Genomic DNA, 16,122 nt, shown 5'->3' with positions numbered 1-16,122 from the left:
ACCCAAAACAAACAAAAGTAACACTAACAGCTTAAGAGAGATATGAAACCTCCTGACCGGTCTTTATCAGTGCTCCTTCAGTCAAAATTGATCAGCTCCTCCTCAGGGAAGAACTTGTGCACATTTTAAACCAGCAGGGGGAGCCTGTAACAAAAAAAAAACAGATTCTGCAGTGAGAACTGCTCATCATTGACAAAATTCATTCATAAAGAGAGGCAAAAGCATTTTGCAGGCTCCTCTTTAAGAATACAGACAGATCTTGATGTCATTATAGTTTACTCTGAAGGGTTGCTTTTCCTTATCAGTGTCTTAGCTGCAGTCTTTCTGTGCCACTGAGCCCTTCTGACCTTTTCTTTAGTGCTTTATCATTTGTGTAGAATGAGGGAAAACATAATATAGACATTAGCATGTTAAAAATAAAGTGTCACAATCTATAAGCAGATGTAGGTGTTTTTAGACTGCCTAAAAGAGAAGAAAAATAAACATAATGACTAAATGAGACATTTAATGCATGTTTATAACATAATTGATCACTCTGTTTGTTTCCCTGTTTTTCATTCAGTATTTAATTTGTTTTGCTGGTCTCTAATATGAAATATTACTTTTTAAGGGGCCACTGAAGCAGTGAGTTTATTGATTTTTCTTTGTGTTGCAGAGACAGAGAACACCCAGAAGGAAAATTAGCCAAGTATGGGACATAAGTGTACAAGACAATGGTTTAGTTAATAGACATAAACAGATTTGGATTAGGCAAATGTAACTATACCAAGTAATGCGTTTTCCAACATGTTACTAAGTAACATTTTAGTCCCAACAACAGTGGTAACAAGCGATTTCTGCTAGTTTACTCAAGATCTCAACTTGTTTTTGACAGTATCTATGTTGGTATCCTGTGATAACAACTGGATTTTGAAATATTTGCCTTGACTTTATATGTGTACCTACTTCATAGATAAAGTATTGTATTTTGGTGTAGAAATCTGGAAATAATGAGGCTTTTCTTATTTGTTTGAAGACTGGATTTTTCCTTTTTAATTTTGTGTACATATATATAAATCAAGAATATATATGGATAAACTGGGAGACAGACTACTCAGCAGAAAATCAGCTATATCTAAAGCATTTAAAGTGATTAAAACTTTCATGCATCAATATGCCAACTTATAATGCATCTGGAAGCTATCATATATGACAATATACCACAAGTGTGATATAGTAATGATTATTAAAACTGTTTTATGAAAAAATAATAGCTTGGAAAAAAGAATATGTGCAACAATTTTGTCAGTTACAAAAATCTGATAGTGAAATGCCCTTGTCATTTTTTTTAGGTGTGCTGGGATGAAATTCAGGGGTGATGGATCAACTGCGAAAAAGAGTCTAAAATGGCCTATGGAATAGGATATCAAAAGATTTGCAGGGATAAACCCTAGATGGAGGAGGCAGAATTTGGATATCTATACATTTTTGCATATGCAACCATATATGTATGTAATGTATATTTCTACATATATTTGTTGATAGTATAATTGTTCCAGTGTATTAGCTGTGAAGGACTATCTGGTGAATCATTTGTCCTTTGTTCATGTGCATTTGTTTACGCTTGAACCTACAATAAACTATTTAGAATTTTTAAGACTTGGTTAAAAAAAGTGCATTTCTTGACTACATGAGAGTTCACAGGCTCATTTTGGGGGGACACTATCAATCCTATCAATCTGGGGATATGTTGGGCTATGAAGGATGCCCCAGATGGATTCTTTAGTTGTTGGGCAAAAGCAGACATGCTGTACTTATCTGATGAATTTTAGTCTTTAGAGTGGAGCTTTTTTAACACGCCACAGTGACATAATTTGTCCTTACATGTATTCCCTAAAATAACGCAACCCTGGAACTGGAGCACAGATATCCATTGACACAAACATTGGCATATGAAGGCAACTTAGAGTCACCAGTTAAATGAAAGAGCAGGGCTGGGTCCAAAGCCAAATACTTTCAGACTGTTTATACTAAATATGATGCCAAATACATATCTTACAACTATAATTGGCAGGCATGTCTGTGTTTCTGTCTGTGTCAATTTGCACGCCACACCATTGCAACAATTGGCCTTGTTACATCTCAGAAGATTTCTTAGGTGTTCTGGTTCAAAACTGGTGCCATAAAAACACCAAAAATATGCACAGATTTTCTATCGATCCATCCATTTTCTATACTGCTTATGCCACTGGGTTCAAGGGGGGCTTGAGCCTATCCCAGCTGTCATTGGGTGAGAGGTGGGGAGCACCCTGGACTGGTCACCAGTCAATCACAGGGCTGACTAATATATAGGTTTATAGGTTTCCGACCTAGGGGCTGCACTGACGTCACGTCAGCGCGCGACTCAGCTGCTCGCCTCCGGGCTTCAAACACGGAAGTCTGCATTGTGAGAAGCAGGCGAAAACGGGAGAAAAATGGACCAATATCTGCCTAAATTGGAAGTATTTGGACTTGATGGAGATCCAAACTGTTTCCTAGTCCATGGATGTTGGTATCTGGCCACAAATCAAGTTTCCTGACGTTTATCTGGATGATTTTAAGTACACAAAGCAGAACCTGAAGGCTCACATCAGCCTGATACATCCACGATAGATGAGAAATTAAATTAATGCAGACGTTTAGTGAATATGAAGCCTTTGAACAGTCCACTCTCCTCTGTAACTAGTTATTAATCTACGTCTTACGTTAGGTAACCTGTGAAAACATCGCTCTGTGGTTGTTTAACTTCAGGCTGCAGACTATTTTTAAAGAGATCAGCGCACCCCGGATTTCTGACTTAATCTAGCTTGATTTTAACACCAGCTGAACTTTCACTTTCTTTTCAATGCGGCGAATTCTCACAGTACAGCTCTAAACTTTCATATTTTGTCGTTTACACTGTTCTAGACTAGATATAGTCACATATTAACGTTACGACTTAAACCGTCTCTGTACACGTATTCCATCAGCTGAGGATCTGTACTGACAGCGGTTAACATCATTAAGACGTAGTTATTTTTTAAAAAAGCACTTTCAGCTGAAATAAAGCTGTTTACTGCTTATTCCCTACTGATTTCTGTCACTCATCCTTTCTATAACTCTGCAGCTGGAACAGCTGACTCGTGCTGTCTGTGACTTCACATGCATGCTTTTACAGCCCCGCCCACCCAAGTGAGAGCACGGGTGTCTTTTGGGGTTTAGCTTACCAAACCATACCGAATCGAACTGAATCAAACTGGACCCCCTGATGGAAACACAGCTATATAGAGACAGACAACCAGGCACGCTCACATTCACACCTACGGCCAATTTAGAGTCACCAATTAACCTACCGAGCATGTTTTTGGTGGTGGGAGGAAGCCGGAGTACCAACCCATGCATGCACGGAGAGAATGCAAACTCAGCACAGAAAGGCCCTGACCCTAGCCTTCTTGCTGTGAGGCAACAGTGCTAACCCCTGCGCCGTTGTGCAGCCCCAGATTTTTCTTTAAAATCCAAAATTGTTGCACCTCTCCCCATCCTTCATTATGTCACTTTCCCTTTCTGCTCTGCCAGAATGCTGAAGAGGGGACAAGTGTTTTATTAAAAGACGGAAACTACAACGGGCTCAGGACTCAGTTTTTTCTTTATAAATGAGAGCGAAGGGGACAGAGCTGGAAAACAACTAGACTTTGTTGAAACACGCCCACAATGAAACGTATTTGACATGCCTGGATTAAAAAGTTAAAAAGTTATGGCTAAAAGTAATGGCTTAAGATGTAAGGACTTTTGTTGGCTAAAAATGGATACAAACAAGTCTACTATAAAAGTAAAAAATGACTAAAATGCAACTAAAACAAAAAGTATTTTTGCCAATGGGCCAGACCAATCAGCGTCATTTGAGGAGAAAGAGGCAGTAGCTATTGGCGGTGTTATGTTGTACTGTCAGCCAAAAACAGTGGCTGCCGCTGGTGTTGCAGTGAGCTCGGGTGTATCTTTAGTATAGTAGCAGTTTTATCAGAACTGGACCACATTCTTAAAACAAGAGCAAAGAGCCACACCAAAAGCTTTTCATGACCGAAAAGATTTTTTCACTCATCTTTCGCTCACTTTCACTGACCTGTTTTGGCTTGAGTTGGCCATTATTAAGGGTGGTGTTGTGTGGGGTGTAATGCAAGCCTCAATGTAGTTGTAGAAAAGCTGCAATTTTCCCAAAACCTTCACTGAATTTCTTTTTTGTAAAAGAGCAAAGGGCCCCACCAACAGCTTCTCTTAGAGATGTTTATGAGCATCTCCTAAAAGGTTTGGCATTATTTTTAGCCACTGACAAGCACCGCCGTTCAACTACAACAGCAGGGCTAGCCTGTATAGCTGAAGTTAGTACTAGAGCGCATTACCTCATTTTGTCTTAATGCTCTGATTGGCCAGTCATGAATGTGACACAGAATGTTCATCCAATCACCTTCTGAGAACTCTTTGAAAAGTACTGTCCTTCCCAAATACTTTGTATGAGAGGTTTCCCAGATGAATGTGAAATTTATAGTACACATGTAATGTATAAAACAGTCTATTTGGTATGTCAGGTTAATCTTTTGGGTGTTGGGAGGAAGTTGGAGTACTGAGAGACGGGGGTCTAAACCAAGAGCATTTAAGTCTCTTCATCAACAAGACAAGATCTGAACACTTAAACTGGTGTTTTGCATAATGTAAGAGAAGGTGCCTGAAAGCTTTAATCAGATTCAGGCACCCCTAAAGATTATGAGGTGAATAATGACTTGCTGATGTGTGACACACTCCTCAGTCCTCAGTTTTTTTTCTCCCATAAGTCTGTGGATGACTCACTCCACCAAGGACTGTCTCTCAGAGAACCTGCATGTTAATGGGATGTTTTTCTATTTATCAAAACTCTTAATTGGTTCTGTTTTCACTCCCTCTAGCTGAGGTTTATGCAGGAGCTCACACATGTTTTCTTAACCTGTTCAGCTACATGCACATGTGTAATCACAGCCAATGTATGAGTCAACCTGATCAGCTAATTAATGTACTTCTGAAGAGAGAAAGCTTAAAGTTTTCACAACTGTCCAAAGGCTGTAAAACATGTCAAATATGATTGAGCCATAAATCTGGAGATTCTCTCCACAATAATAAAAAAACAAGCTGGTGTTGTTTTTGTAAGCTCTCTCTCACCTCTCTTAGGGTCAGTGATGGATGTTTGAGTCCTGTAATAGAAGCATCGGGTGGTAATCCATCCCCCCTGCTACAGCAATCACATCCACTTATGTCTGCTGCAGATATCATTATGATTTTTAACCATGAGAGAACCACCAATCTTCACTTAATGAGTCATACAGACAGCCATCTCTTGAGGTCTGCTGCAATTTGGTGGTAAAACCCTCACTTTAATAGGCTGCACAGTAATAGTCTGACACTTCCTGCAGGCATTTCTTAGTTTGCCTCTGCAGGGAGAGAACATTACATGTTTACTTGTTCTATTCCTCCAGCTTAAATTTGTGGTTAAAAAAGGACAAATACTGTAGCTTAAGAAAGAAATACACCACTCCTGTATGCTCTTCTTTCCTGGTAATCACCTCACCACATCTATAGGTTGCCTTTTGGCACCTTGGGAGGGATCAAGTCATAATTTTTTCTACCCACACAGATAAAGAATCATATCTCATATACAGCATGACTTAGGTAAGAAAACAATCCAAAATAGGTTCAGTTAAGGCAGGGGTGTCCAAACTGTGGCCCGTGGCCCAGTTTTGATGCAGCAATTTCTAGAAATAAAATGAAATATGGCCCACATTTGAACATAAAGCCTTTGTTTGGCTGTATTGTACTTTTTGCTTTCAGTACAAGACAGTGCTTCCATGCTAATTCTGTAAACAAACATTTTGACTTAAAAAATGAATTTTTTTGTGTTTTTTGTGACTAAAAGAAGACAACACTGTAAAAGAAAAACATATTGACACCAAAATAATAATAATAATAGTTTGATTTATATTGCCCTGATGGATTGCAAAGGCTAATGGTAGCACCAATGGGGTTTTAGAGGCAGAGCATGTATTAGCCAGGGCCAACCAGGGCCCCCTGAAATCTGATTGGCCTCCCTAAAATCCCTAAAATGATTGGCTAACTGCCTTTTCAGCCATTAACTATCCATTTAAGCATACCTAATCACTGAGCATATCTTTTGCTGGACTTCCTTAAAAGTCAGTTGGAAAACTCCAGCTCATCCAAAATGCTGCTGCCAGAGTGCTTACAAGGACGAGAAAAACAGAACATATTACACCTGTACTAAAACACCTTCACTGGCTTCCAGTTCAGTACAGAATTGATTTCAAAATACTACTTCTAGTCTATAAATCTCTGAATGCTATGGCACCCCGATATCTTTCTGACCTTCTCACTGACTACCATCCCATCAGACCTCTTCGATCATCAGGCATGTGTCTCCTCAGTGTACCTAAAATTAAAACTAAATCTGACAACGGTGCATTCAGTCACTATGGTGCTGACCTCTGGAGCAGACTGCCTGCTGACCTGAGATCTGCTGAAACACTTAGTTCCTTCAAAAGCGGCCTTAAAACGCTGCTTTTCTTGCAAGCCTTTGGTTGTTAGATTATCTTTGTGTGTAAAAAAAACATTACTATATGCAAAATGTACAGATTGTTGAAAAAACTCAGTTTTTCTTGAATCAGTAGTGTATCTCTGTTGCTGTTTGTCTGTTTTGCGTCTGTTTTTATCCTCTGTAAAGCACATTGAGTTTACATTTGTACGAAATGTGCTATATAAATAAAATTGGATTGAATTGAATAACCATCATAACATTGTTTTTAACTTTACTATCCTCAAGGTGAGGCATATAAAAGTGGCCCCACCATCCTTATACATTCTCATATGTGGCTCTCAGTGGAAAAAGTTTGGACACCCCTGAGTGTTTGGATGCTCATTTTAAAGGCAGAGATACTCATTTGTTTTTTGTAACTGGGATTACATGTACAGGATACAGTTTCATGAAAAGAATGGAGGCAGGCATTGTTAAAATAATCGGTTTATTGTCATACAATTGATTTAATGTATGTAGTTTATTTTTTGTCAATGATATTATTTGAAAAAGCAAACATTAAGGCTTTAACTGTTTCTTCATTTAATACACAACCACCTTTTACATTCATTTCCCTGAAAATGTACTGTCATGTTTTGTTGATATCGATAGTAGAATAATTTTGAAAAAGACAATGGATTACATCGGTGATGTTTCTTTGTAAGTGAATGTGCATAGTGAAAATAAATATAGTGTATTTCTAGTGTAGTTATTATGGAAGCCCTACATTTCGTTGTCTTCCTTTTCCTGGTAAATTTCAGTTGTTTTTCAGACCTTGACTTAAAAATCTGATTATCATGGGACAGCAGTGCTGGTTTTCATAATAACGAGTTAATTTCCAGAGATCTTCAGAAAATACCTCAAATTGTCTGGTCATCTTATGACAGCCATCTTTGTTATCCTGAGATTAGATGAATAACTTGAGATCTCAGCTGAGCTGCCCTAATGTTTAATTTACTGATGATATCATTGCATGTATGTTGGATCGGTAACATTGGTGCCAGCATCCTGGCTCACAGTTACTTCACATTGGAGCTGAAAAATGAGTCAAGCTATTATTGGGTTCTGATGTTGGTATAATTCATTTGTTGTACTTTTTAACCACTTTCCCCACTTTTTCTATCCATTATTGTCACATTTGTTTAGTCACTTTTAGCCTATTTTTGGAGCTTTCTGACTATTTTTTAATCACTTTTCCCCAATTTATACAATTTTTCACCCATTTCTGGCACTTCTAACCACTTTTTCATGTTCATCTTCATATCAGCTACATTTGTGTGAAGGATTACCTTATACATACAAGCTTTAGAAGCTTTTTTGTTGGCATTTTGGATATTTTACCTAATTATTATTCAAATATTTTTATTTTCATCCTAAATGTTAACAATTTTTAGCCTTTGTGAGATCAGTCCAGGTCACTTTTACTGCAGCTGCCACTACTGAAATTTTTAGCTCCATATTTCTGGGGCTGTCTTGCTGGTAATAACAGAGTTTGATGCTCTTCTGCTGTGTCATGATAGGAAAAATATTATGCTGTTCACTGGTTTTGATTCTAAGGCATGGCAAATTTACCTGCCATATTTGGGAGGTTTACAGAGCACCCCTGAAGTCTGGAATCAGAAATCCCCCATGTAAAGCAGGCTGTAGAGCAGGGGTCATCAAGTACATTTGCACAAGGGCCAGATTTAGTCTGGACAGAAGCTCTGGGGGCCGTATTTTCACATAAAAAATATAAGATAAATATTTTGGTCTGATTGAAATATTATTGTTATAATATTTGTATTTTCTTTCAAAACGTAGGACATTTTAGGCATTACCAGTGAGATCTATCCCTATTATCTATAATGCTGCAGACCACAAGAAGACAGGCCTGACAACAGAACTGACTGGGCCCTTGAAAGTCCCAGAGAAGGGGCACTCCACTATTGTGATTTAGCACCAGTATTAACCCAATTTTGATACTTGTAAACCCTTATTGCCCCTTGAACCCAATTTTTGCAAGATTTTAATCACTTTTGAAACCACTTTCCCTGCGTGTTTTATCCCCTTTGTGCTACTCTTATCCATTTTTGCCACTTTTCTTCCATTTTTGTTACTTTGTAACCCCTTTTCATTACATTTTTTCAAAATATTTGCAACTCTAAACCAATTTTTGCCACTTTTATCTCTTTAACCATTTTAAACTACTTTTCCTGCATGTTTTATCCCTTTTGTGCTCGTCTTTTTTTGCCACTTTTTAATTCTATTTTTGCCATTTTAAACCCCTTTTCATTGCTTTTTTGCACTATTTTTGTTATTTGTAATCAATATTGGATATTTTTTGCCCCATTTTTTTCCTCCTTTTCTATTTTTTGTCACATTTTTACCTCTTTTCACCACGTTTCCTGCCAACATTTGTCTATTTTTGCCACTCCACAGCCCTTCTTTCCACTTTTGCTGCTCTTACCCCTTTTCACCACTTTATCTGGCCATTTTTGCAGCCAGCCAACCTCTGCCAACCTTAACCCTTTTTTAAATCTCTGCTAGTTATGACAGTAAATTTCAGTAAAAACAGATCAGATGTTACTTTCAGTATTAGTTGTTTGTGGGATGGATTTAACAGCTGCAGACATTTAAAGCCAAAGGATACTTGTAAAACCACAGAATCTTCTTTTCCTCCTTTTCTGAATTTATTGATCTTTCGGGGGCCTGACAGGAACCTTTTAGAGGCCTGATATAGTCCCTGGGCCGCCAGTTGATCATCAGTGCTGTAGAGGCTTTGACTGATGATTTTCTGCTCCATGACTCAGGATGGGATGATCTGTGTTTGTAGTTTTTTGTGCCTGTTTTGTGTTGTTTGTCTTGCAATCATTTTGTTGCACACTTTGGCCATACAGATCTTGTTAACAAGATTCTTCATATTAATGAGGCTTCACTGGTCAATTAGACAAAATTGTTCTTGTTGTGAACCTGTTCCCCACAGGTTATTTTTAGAAACCATAGAGATCTAGTTGATTTGTATGAAGCATGTTTGACTTTCTCTGCTCACACTTTCCAAACATATCAGATTGTGGAGCATTTTTGTCATTCAGAGAATACTGTACAACACTGATTCATGACCCAACAAGAGCAGACAGAAATACCTTTAAAAGATCTGATGCATGGTCTGAGGTGTTTCACACTTTTTCATGGTCGTAATGAACCCAAAGACTTTTCAACTGATTTCCCGTGTTAGTCAGCTTTAGCTGTAGATCACCACTTACTCAGTATTGATATGCTCAGAACCATGAATCAAAGTGACATCACACTGATTAGAAAAGAAACTGGTAGATGCAAATAAGATGCAATGGAAACATGAATTTATTCATTTGAGTTGAACATTTATTTACAAAATTGGCAGTAGAATACAGAAGCATTCTCAGTCTTCTTTTGGAGTCTTAAAGCAGCAGAGGACTGACTTTTCAAACCACCTGTAGAATTGGTAGTTTACAGCCTCAGAGTCCTCATGCCTTGGAGCAGGGGGGAACTGAAGTAGGATTGCCAACTTTCTCACGAGCAAATAAGGGACAGAAATTTTTAACCAGGGGGTGGTGCCACGACCAGGGGTGCAACTACCTACTTTCTGAGGGGTATGCAGATACATCACAGCCCCCCCTCTCAGAATCCTGAGATTAAAGTCAGAATTCTGAAAAAAAATTTGAGACATTTTTTTTTTTCACTTGAAGAAAAAAGTCAGAATTCTGACTTTAATTTCAGAATTCTGATGTTTTTCTCAGAATTCTGACTTTTATCTCAGAATTTTGACTTTTATCTCAGAATTCTGACTTTAATCTCAGAATTCTGATGTTTTTCTCAGAATTCTGACTTTTTTCTCAGTCTTCTGACTTCTTTCTCAGAATTCTGACTTTAATCTCAGAATTCTGACTTTAATCTCCGAAGTCTGACTTTTTTCTCAGTCTTCTGATTTTAATCTTAGAATTCTGACTTCTTTCTATGAATTCTGACTTTCATCTCAGAATTCTGACTTTTTTCTCAGAATTCTGACTTTTTTCTCAGAATTCTGACTTTAATCTCCGAATTCTGACTTTTTTCTCAGTCTTCTGATTTTAATCTTAGAATTCTGACTTCTTTCTATGAATTCTGACTTTAATCTCAGAATTCTGACTTTTTTCTCAGAATTATGGCTTTAATCTCAGAATTCTGACTTCTTTCTCACAAGTGAAAAAAAAAAAAAAATTCATCTCAAATTTTTTTTTTCAGTGTCCCTAATACTCTTCCGTAGGTTTTCCTCCAACTGCATCACAGGAACAGAGTTGAGATCATCTTTAGGCTCTTCTGGGATAGCCTGAACGATGCCAGAGGGGGTTTCCATATAATCCCCCGGAAGAGATGCAGAACTGTCCTTTGCTTGGTCGGGTTCTTGGATGGACTGCTGGAACACAACATCACCCCCAGGACTGAACCAGAGAGAAGAGGTTCAGCTGGGAGGGGATCATCAGACTGTGGGGATGACGGGGATCACGGACTCCACATCAGCAATGAAGACTGGAGGGTGAGCAGTGGCTGTGTTTGAAGGAGTTTTTTTATGGCAAGCGGTTTTAACATTTAAAGGCTAAATTTGACTATCTGGAAATAACATTGTAGATATCAACAACATCTTTCTGACAAGTCATAATTACATTTTGAATAGTCGGAATTTTCATTCATGATATCTGTAATTCAATTTTGACTAGGCGAAATGAGAATTAAAGTTATTTCAAACATCATTAATGACTTTGCTGTATTTTAGATATCCATCAATAGGTTAGATTTCATTTCGCCTAGTCAAAACTTAATTTAAGATATCTGAAAAGGGACATGTAGATATCTTGAACTGAGGTGAATTAAAGATATCTGTAGTTCTAATTCTGCCTAGTCAAAATGTAATTAGAGATATCTTGAATTATTCAATTCAATTGTGGATAGGCAGAATGTATTTGCTGATATCTGAAATGTTCTTTTTGACTAGGCAAAATTGAATTACAGATATCTGCAGCACATATCCAGTCTAGCTTTAACCCCTTAATGCCTGTTGTATCATATTTGATATGCGAATGAGAATTTTCTGGCTATTATTTGTGTTTTCTGGCAATAAGGGGTAATGCGAAAACGGCTAGCCGTAGTTCTTCGTCAGATGAAGTAGAGGATGATGATGATGAAGAGGACGACAGCTCAACTTTGGAGCTGTCATCGTTGTCATCATCCTTCATCAGCATTTCATCATAGTCGTCAAACACCTCCTCTTCCACACTTTGTGAACCATCCAGTTCTTCTTCTGGGTAGAATGATCCTCTGTAGTAACTGTCATCATCGTCGTCAAACACCTCCTCGCCTTCCACACTCTGTGAACCATCCAGGTCTTTTTCCGGATGGAATGGCCCACAGTAGTTACTGCTAATTGTTCTAATGTAAGGCGTCAGGTCAAAGGTAACCCTCTTCTTTTTTCTGTTGGTGGGGTCCCGATACAGGACCAACGCTGATTTGAGGCTGCGATGACACTTTTTCAGCGGTGGTTCCTCATCAGGGAAGGCCTTCTTCTTTTCCATCCCCATATTATTCACAGAGGAAGGGCCATCTTCACTAACGGCCTTCCTTTTGCCGTTATTTTGTGCTATAAAAATGATTACAAAGAAAACATTTGTGGGGTGAGATTTCCAGGCTCATCGTTGGGTTCAGATAATGGTCTTAAACTAAACTACAACTGTCAACACATTAAAAGCCACGAGTGTTTGTCCTTTAGTTTTCTATCATTTGTTTGTCAGCATGATAACCAGGGCTGCCCACAGAGTACACTGATCCCCTAATAAACCCAGAAAATAGCCCCCCCCCCCCAGTTCTGATTTACTTGCGATATCAATGCATGTGTATTAGATCAGTAGCTTGGTGCTAACATTCATCCTGGCTAACAGTGACTTTAATTTGGACCCGAAAAGTCTCAAACTATTATGGGGTTCTGCAATTGGAATTCTTATTTGTGCTACTTTTTAACGCCTTTTCACCACTTGTAATGCAGATTTTTCCCAATTTAAACCTCATTTGACTATTATAATGCCCATTTTTGCCACTTCCCATCAGTATTTCTCCTCTGTTGACCCATGAAAGACACTTTTAACCCTTTTTGCTCGATGCTGCAGTGACATAGTGATGAAGCTTTGGAAAACATTCAACGTTATACATTCTTTAGTTTTTTCATAAGAAAAATAACAAGCAAACAGTCTTTGAAATGCTTTTTTGCATGAAAATAAGATTAGCTGGACATGCTGTAACATCAAAACATCAAGCGATACGCGTGATATGCTTTTTACAAAAAGTTTGAGTAGAGTCAATTATTTGATTTGTCTTGCAGATGAAAAAGTAACATCTCTGCAGCGACTTTGCTATTTGTTTTTTTGTTTTACAGAAAACATGCTCCATATTTGGTCTTGGTTAACCTTTATATTATAATCTGTGATCAGTCTCTCAGCTTACCTCCCCAGGTGTTAACAAACAGGCTCCCTGTTTGTTTCTCATCAGATGAAGCAGAGGATGATGATGATGGTCCACTGTAGTTAGTACTAAATGTTCTAATGTGAGGCGTCAGGTCAAAGGTAACCCTCTTATTTTTTCTGTTGCTGGAGTCCCACCAAATGACCAACGCTGATTTGAGGCTGCCGCGACACTTTTTCTGCGGTGGTTCCTCGTCAGGGACAGCCTTCTCCGTTTCCATCCTTTCTTCACTAACTGCCTTCCTCTTGCCGTTATTTTGTGCTATAAAAATGATTACAAAGAAAACATTTGAGGGGTGAGATTTCCAGGCTCATCATTGGGTTCAGATAATGGTCTTAAACTAAACTACAACTGTCAACACATTAAAAGCCACGAGTGTTTGGCCTTTAGTTTTCTGTCATTTGTTTGTCAGCATGATAACCAGAGCTGACCACAGAGTACGCTGGGCCCCTAATAAACCCAGAAAATGGGCTCCCCCCCAGTTCTGATTTATTGGGGATATCAGTGCATGTGTATTAGATCAGTAGCTTGGTGCTACATTCATCCTGGCTAACAGTTACTTTATTTTGGACCTGAAAAGTCTCAAACTATTATGGGGTTCTGCAATTGGAACTCTTATTTGTGCTTCTTTTTAACACCTTTCCACCACAACGTCCTCCTATTTTGGCCTCCTTTCTACCACTTTTAATCCATTTTTTTGCCTTTTTTTAATCCTACTTTCACTAGTTTTGCCACTTACAACCGATGTCTGCTGCTTCTATTATGCACTTTTATCCCACCTCTGCAGTGTTATGCATGCTACTTTTTAACCTCTTTTCACCACAGCCTACTCCCATTTTTGCCAAGTCTTTTTGCCCCATTTTGATACATTTCTACTACTTTTATCCCACTTTTGCCACTGTTGCCACTTGTATTAGCACTTTTTATCCATGTTTTGCCATATTTTGTCAATTTTTTCCAGTTTCATCCTTTTTATGCCACTTTTTTTGCCACTTTAACTAATTTTTGCTACTAACGGCCCATTTTTGCCAGTTTCATACTACTTCTTAGATTTTTTTGCATTAAACACACATATTTGCCACTGTGTTGCTACTTCTTTTTACCATTTTTACCCCATTTAAGCAGCATATTGCCTGTAATTGCCATTTTATTGCTACTTTTTGCAATTTCCATGCCTTTTTATGCCACTATCAACCAATTTTCTGCCACTTTTATCCTGCTTTTACCACTGTTTTACCATTTACAACTTATGTTTGCCACTAATGTTGCCACTTATTACCAGTTTTGCCACTTTCTACCTTTGGCTTTTCTGAAGGCTGCATTTTTTTATCTGACACCTACCCTGTGGCAGGTGTGACAGGCAGATATTTTTTCTTTTTTATGTATTTTTATGAACAAAAATAGTCAGACATCTCAATAATTATCTTGCTTGTTTTTGTGCATCATATATGGGCATCTGTCTTAATTACAGCCAGTATTATTTTGAGGCAAAATTTGCTCACAGGAGCTTTAAAACTTGAAAAGTCAAAAACTGAGAGTGAAAAACATAGAGGAAAGACTTGCAGTGGTTTGATTTATGGAAATGTTGACAGTACAATGCAGTCTGCAGGAATTTTCTTGCGTTTTTGCATATAACCTCAAGTTTCCAGTAGATTTTATGAAATAAAATCCCACAGTAATAACATATGAGAAAATTAACACGGTTAACACCAGTTGGAAAAAAAAAAAAAAAAGAAATTTGAGGGAAAAATGCTCAAATGTGGGATATCAAGTAGACTTGGATTAAATCCTCACCTTGTCCTTCTGCAAGCAGCTCACAGGTCTGCGGAGATTGAGAAGACATCGCCGTTTCCAAAAAGTTCTCAAAGAGGACGATAGGTAAACTAAGTGACTGAGTTGATACAGGGTTTGTGTGTGACTGAAATGTCTCAGACTTTAAGGTCTTAGATTAGAATGTCTTAGACTTTAAGGTTTGGAATAAAGTAGAATGTGTCCTTTGTTCTATGACATCATAAATGCAGAATGTATGCGGAAAGTCCCACTAACCTCATAGAACGTTCACACATAGAATGTTCACACATAGAACGTTCACACATAGAATGTTCACACATAGAATGTTCTCACATAGAATGTCTTCCCCTTTATAAGATATCAGTAAGTGGAAATCATTCAATTATCTTTACATTTTGATTTGAATTAATATTTGTAAATAAACCACTGCATTAAAAACGTCTCATATTGTATTGGTGGTGTATCTAACAGCATAAACACACACATAAGTGGTCAAAGAAGAGTCATGGTTGTGATACTTTGGTTTATTGGGTTTCAAACCAAAGATGGAAGCACTGTGTAGGACTTCTAAAGCTGTGAAGTGAGCTGTTGCAGCTTAGATCAGCTGACAGTGATACCTGTGGCTGTTAATTTTGTCAACTAAAGCAGTGGTTCAAATGGTGTGCTGAGGCACACTAGTGTGCCTTAAGGCAAGTTTAGGTGTGCCGTGGGAATTTGTACCATACATTATTACTACAACTTTATGGCAAGAACTGCAACCAGGCCTGCCCACAGATCTGGCTGGACCCCTGAAAAACCCCAGAGAATGTGCCCTCCCCAGTTGGGCTTTATTGATGATATCAGTGTATGTGTGTTGGATCAGTAGCATTGGTGCTAGCATCCTGGCTAACAGTTACCTCACTAAGAGCTGAGAAGCATGGCAAGCTATTATTGGGTTGAATTAGTGCAAAAAAGTTATTAATTTGTGCTATTTTTAACCAAGTTAAACAATTTTTCTACCCATTTTTGCCACTTCCTTTGTCTACTTTTTTGCCACTTCTTCTTACTACTTTTGACCCATTTTTGCAACTTTTTTTGGAACTTTTTGCCACATTTGACCCATTTTTACTACCTTTTTGCCATTTTCGCACAATTTTGCTATTGTTTGGCCATTTTTTTTTTGCCATTTTCTCCCATCACTTTTAACCCCTTTTTACCACCTTGTTGTAACTTTAATCCTTTTT

The sequence above is a fragment of the Cheilinus undulatus genome, linkage group 10, assembly GCF_018320785.1.
Source record: "Cheilinus undulatus linkage group 10, ASM1832078v1, whole genome shotgun sequence".
NCBI classification, from domain to species: Eukaryota; Metazoa; Chordata; class Actinopteri; order Labriformes; family Labridae; genus Cheilinus; species Cheilinus undulatus.
Note: the sequence above shows the minus strand (reverse complement) of the source record.